The 6,092-nt window shown below is 45.0% G+C and overlaps 1 pseudogene; it reads left to right on the top strand.

The window, feature by feature from the left end:
* Positions 1 to 6,092, top strand: part of LOC111972085 (CUGBP Elav-like family member 5) — a 387,343-nt pseudogene that overhangs the window by 353,265 nt on the left and 27,986 nt on the right.

Raw genomic sequence — 6,092 nt, 5'->3', positions numbered from 1 at the left:
AGAGAGAGAGAGAGAGAGAGAGAGAGAGAGAGAGAGAGAGAGAGAGAGAGAGAGAGAGAGAGAGAGAGCAACACTTAGAAGAGCACCTTCACCAAGGTCAATATGTGCCTACTTGTGCAGATGCCAATATTAGCCCCTCCAATCTCAAATAATCATACGTCCCTAGTTTGGGAACCTTACTCTTGAGTGGCTGGACCAAGTTTAAACCACACACTATTAGAATAATTGGCTCCAAAAAGGGTACTTCGGCTGTCCCCAAAAGATCAAATCAAATCAAATCAAGTTTATTTTATATAGCCCTTCGTACATCAGCTAATATCTCGAAGTGCTGTACAGAAACCCAGCCTAAAACCCCAAACAGCAAGCAATGCAGGTGTAGAAGCACGGTGGCTAAGAGAACCCTTTTTGGTTCCAGGGATACATTTTTTGGGTTCCATGTAGAACCCTCTGTGGAAACGGTCCTACATCCAACCCAACATGGTCTTACCTGGAACCAAAAAGGGTTCTTCAAAAGGGTTCTCCTATGGGGACAGCAGAATAACCCTTTTAGGTTCTAGATAGCACCTATTGTTCTAGCGAAGGAAATAAAAGGAAAATATCCCAATACTGTATATTGGAAAAATAGTGAACATTTTATTTATGCACATTATCTTACTAGGGAAGTCAGTTAAGAACAAATTCTTATTTACAGTGACAGCCTAGAAACAGTCTTGTTCAGGTGCAGAACAACAGATTTTTACGTTGTCAGCTCGGTGATTCGATCAAGCAACCTTTCGGTTACTGGCCCAATGCTCTAACCAATAGGCTACCTGCTGCCCCATTATGCTTCCTTGCCCTAGGTGACATGTGCATTATGGTAAATATGATGGAAGGTGTATGGTTGTATCTGAAAAGAGGACATTAACAATATAAATAGAGCAACTTCATATGACTGTGTGGCCGTACTTATGCATGCAGACCGCAAACAACACGGACATAATATCATCAATAAGACAAATGTTCAGTCATGTAGTATCTGGAAAGCTATAAAACTGTGAGCTTGATGTTCGATGAGAGGAGCCTGCTAATATTGACGTTAACAACAGACCTAAYGGCATATGAGCAGCTCATGCTGAACCATTCAACCATCCAATCACATTATCATGCATGACTTGTTTCAAACATGAGAAGTGAACTCTAGTTCTTTAGTTCATTATCTAAACATACATATAGTAGCCGATAATGACTGACTGTGTGGTATGTCATGTTGATGATAATGAGATTGACATATCAACTGCTGGATAGAGGTCTTGCAGACAGAGGAGGGTTGGTTGGTTAAGTGTGCGGTCCCTCTCTCCTCAGAACGGCTCCGATTCTCTCCCCCCCCAGGGCGCGTCCTCCAGCCTGGTGGTGAAGTTTGCCGACACCGACAAGGAGCGCACCATCCGCCGCATGCAACAGATTGGTCGGCCAAGTTTGGCCATCTTCAACCAGCCATCGCCCTGCCATCAGCAAGCCTACAGCACTTACGCACATGCAGTGAGTAACTACACACAACCCATTACCCCATCTTACCCTCAACACCCTCCAGCAGGGCCGTGAGTTAACTAAACAACCCATTACCCTCTTACCCCTCAACCACCCCCAGGCAGGCACGTGAGTTAACTAAACACAACCACATTACCCTCTTTTAACCTCAAACACCCTCCAGGCAGGGCCTGTGAGTTAAACTAAACACAAACCCATTACCCCTCTTATCACCTCAACACCTCCAGGGCAGGGCCGTGCAGTTAACTAACGACAACCCATTACCCCTTCTTACACCTCAACACCCCAGGCAGGGCCGTGAGTTAAACTAACAACAACCCATTACCCCTCTTTCACCTCAAACACCCGTCCAGGGCAGGGCCTGAGTTAATAAACAACCCATACCCTCTTACCCCTCAACACCCCCAGGGCAGGGCCGTGAAGTATAACTAACACAACCCATGACCCCTTTTTACACCTCAACACCCTCCAGGGCAGGCGCGTGAGTTAACTAACAACAACCCATTTACCCCCTTTTACAACCTCAACACCCCCCAGGGCATGGCCGTTGAGTTAACTAACACAACCCATTACCCTCTTACCCTCAACACCCCTCCAGGGGCCAGGGGCCGTGAGTTAACTAACAACAACCCATTTACCCCTTTTACACCCTCAACACCCTCCAGGCAGGCCGTGAGTTAACTAACCACACAACCCATTACCCCTCGTACCCCTCAACCCCCCCAGGCCAGGGCCGTGAGTAACTAACACAAACCCATTACCCCTTTTACACCTCAACACCCCTCCCAGGCAGGGCCGTGAGTTAACTAACACAACCCATTACCCTCTTACTCCCTCAAACACCCTCAGGGCAGCGGCCGTGAGTTAACTAAAACCATCCTACATCAAACCCCCAGGCGTGGAGTTAACTAACACCCATCCTTTACCCCTCAAACACCCCCAGGGCAGGGCCGGTGAGTTAACTAAACACAAACCCATTACCCCTCTTACCCTCAACACCCTCCAGGCAGGCCGTGAGTTGAACTAACACAACCCATTACCCCCTCTTACTCCGCTCAACACCCTCCAGGGCAGGGCCGTGAGTAACTAACACAACCCATCCTACCCCTCTTACCCCTCAAGCACCCTCCGGGCAGGGCCGTGGAGTTTAAACTAACCAAACCCATTACCCCTCTTACCACTCAACACCCCCAGGGCAGGGCCGTAGTTAACTAACACAACCCAACCTTTCCCTCCACCTCCAGGGCAGGCAGTGAGTACTACCACCCATTAACCCCTCTACACCACCCCCCCAGGGCAGGGCCGTGAGGGGTTAACTAACACAACCCCACCTGCATACCCCTGCTTACCCCCAACACCCCCAGGGCAGGGGCCGTGAGTTAACTAAGACAACCCATTACCCCTCTTACCACTCAACACCCCCCAGGGCAGGGCCGTGAGTTAACTAACACAACCCATTACCCCTCTTATCCCTCAACACCCTCCAGGGCAGGGCAGTGAGTTAACTAACACAACCCATTAACCCTCTTACACCTCAACACCCCCCAGGGCAGGGCCGTGAGTTAACTAACACAACCGCCAACCCTCCATACCCCTCTTATCCCCCAACACCCCCCAGGGCAGGGCACCATCCACACATGGCAGACCCCAGGCTCTTTGATGAGCTCACCTGTCCCGTGCTGCTCCACCCTCCGCTCCCATCTCCTCTCCCCAGGGCCCCAGAGCTGCACCAGGGGCCAGAGATGACTCAGAATATTACATAGGAATCTTATCTCCACGCACACCTCTTTAGCCTGCGTACAGAGTTACTGCCGCTTAAATGGAAATGGAATTAAGAAAAGGGTTCAGTCCAACACAGATAAAAACCTAAACCCCAGTCACAGCTGTTAGAGTATGTATATATTTATTAAACTTTTACATTTTTCTTTATTTACTTATTTGTATGCACGGGCAGATTTTTTTCTTCTTCTCTAAATGCCAGGATGAATTTTTGAGGCTGCCCAAGTCTCAGGGGCTTCCCCATTTTCCTGACGTTCATATCACAGGCATGGGGGCCAGTATGAAATGTGTAAATTGACCGTCCCAGAGTAATTGCGAGGCCATCTCTGTGCTCTCTCCAGTAAAACTCATGCCTTCATTACAATTCATGAAATGCAGCCCATACCCGGGAAATGTGAAGAAATGCAAATATTTCAGGAGTGGTGGAGGCGGTGGTGGTCTGCTGGGAGAGCATTGTGTCCCGCTCAGGTTGGCCATGACTCTTACTTACTGTGGCAGAGCCCCACGCACCCCATCACACACACACACTCACACACATATACATATGCATACACACACAGCTACACACTCTGTCACTAACTCTATGTCACACAACAACATGTGTCTTGTTTTTCCAGGCACTGCTGCAGCATGACAATGAGGTGGGTACATGCAAATCCATTGCTTAAGTTTTGTGAATGATACGTTTCTAGTCATGTTAGATATTTGATCATTATAGTTACATTTATTAGATATTAGTTACAGTCATTATAGTTCCATTTATTAGATATTAGTTACAGTCATTATAGTTACATTTATTAGATATTAGTTACAGTCATTATAGTTCCATTTATTAGATGTTAGTTACAGTCATTATAGTTACATTTATTAGATGTTAGTTACAGTCTTTAACTGCAACAGGGTGATACACTTTAAATGTTTCTTTACTTTTTAATAAACTACTACACCCTCCCAAGAAGAAAACCCACAATGACAGAGAATAACTTTATCTCAGAAGATCCTGTATGTATTCCTCCTTTCGTTTGCCAGTATATATAGCTAGCTATGGAATACAGACATCTACAGGGATCCTATATATACACACAGTACAGTAAAATGCAAATTCAAAGAGCTGCTTCACAAATACAGCAGTGGATAGGATTATGGAGTGTAGCTGACAGCCTGTAAATTGGATTTTAGTCAAACCAGGGAAGGGGGGGATACAACACTGACAACATGTGCCAAAAATGAGAAATGTGCCATTTTCAAGATAGACGCAGCACTGTTCTGACAGATGACATCCCATTTGTGATTTCACGAAACATAGGGAGAGAGAAGGAAGATAGTCCTATACCATTCCAAATGGCTGATAATAGTTGTTTTAAAGAAGCAGTGTAAATACACGACAAAACAAGCTACCCATTTTTCCCTGTCGTCTGTCAATAGACATGGAGCATATTTGTACATGATTTGAGTCCCTACTTCCTCTCATCTCAATCCATGTGTATATTCTTAAGAACAGCCATTTCAGCTTGCTGAATTTTTTACAATTTATTTAACCTTTATTTAACTAGGCAAGTCAGTTAAGAACAAATTCTTATTTACAATGACGGCCTACCCCAGCCAAACCCTAACTGGGACGAGGCTGGGCCAATTGTGTACCGCCATATGGGACTCCCAATCACAGCCAGTTGTGATACAGCCTGGAATCAAACCAGGGTCTGTAGTGACGCCTCTAGCACTGAGATGCAGTGCTTAAGACCGCTGCGCCACTCGGGAGCCCCCATCCCGAGTCAGTGTGAGAAGGGAAGGCTTGGAGATGTGTGACACTAGAGGCACAAAATCACCCAAAAATATGTATTAGCTTGAATGTGCGAAAAATGTATGACTTGAGAAAGGAGTTGTTTTAACAATGTGCAATTGGTAAAGTTATGTGTGGGTAGATGTAGGAGGCACATGAGTGTAATACTCACATTGACAAACATTGCCCCCTGTTGGAACTAGTCAGAATACATATAGCTGATGCTTTTCAACACAACACAACCTAACAGATCAGGAAATGATCAACTATTAAAACTAAATGTAAATTGAGAATGTGTTTTACAAAACATCCATGATAGAGAGGACCTAACAACTGATATTGAACTGATTTGCCTGTACTCTCGTCTAATCAACATCACCAGTCAGTTCCTTGCTCAAGCAGGAACTATGGACAGCCAATAACTAGCAGGATGTTTTATATGATGCCTAATTAAAGGTCCCAAACACAATACAAGAGAGAAAACATTTATTTAGGTAAGGCAACTGTACGGATCTTGAAATTTCATAAAAAAATTATCTAAAGGTTATGGCCATGGTGATGAAGACTTGGTTCAATGTAATTTAGCTCTTTGTCTGCCACAGACATTTTGCTATCTACTGCCGAGGATAAATATACCGTAGCAATGGCTTCTGAAGTGGATGAAGTTGTAGAAAAAATAAAATTACTCTGAAGTATTCTCTGTCACACTTCCAGTGGCTTGACCAAATTTACTTGAATATCTCTGTCAACACTCTTCTAGTTGGTTGACCAAATTTACTCTGAAATCTCTGTCAACACTTCCAGTTTGGTTTGACCAAATGACTCTGAATATCTCTGTCAACTTCCAGGTTGGTGACAAATGACTCTGGATATCTCTGTCAACACTTCCAGTTGGTTGACCAATTACTCTGAATTATCTCTGTCAACACTTCCAGTGGTGTTGACCAAATTACTCTGAATCATCTCTGTCAACACTTTCCAGTTGCCTGTTTGGAACCCAATATGA

The sequence above is a fragment of the Salvelinus sp. IW2-2015 genome, linkage group LG13, assembly GCF_002910315.2.
Source record: "Salvelinus sp. IW2-2015 linkage group LG13, ASM291031v2, whole genome shotgun sequence".
Taxonomy (NCBI): domain Eukaryota; kingdom Metazoa; phylum Chordata; class Actinopteri; order Salmoniformes; family Salmonidae; genus Salvelinus; species Salvelinus sp. IW2-2015.
Note: the sequence above shows the minus strand (reverse complement) of the source record. Positions and strands in the feature narration are given on the sequence as shown.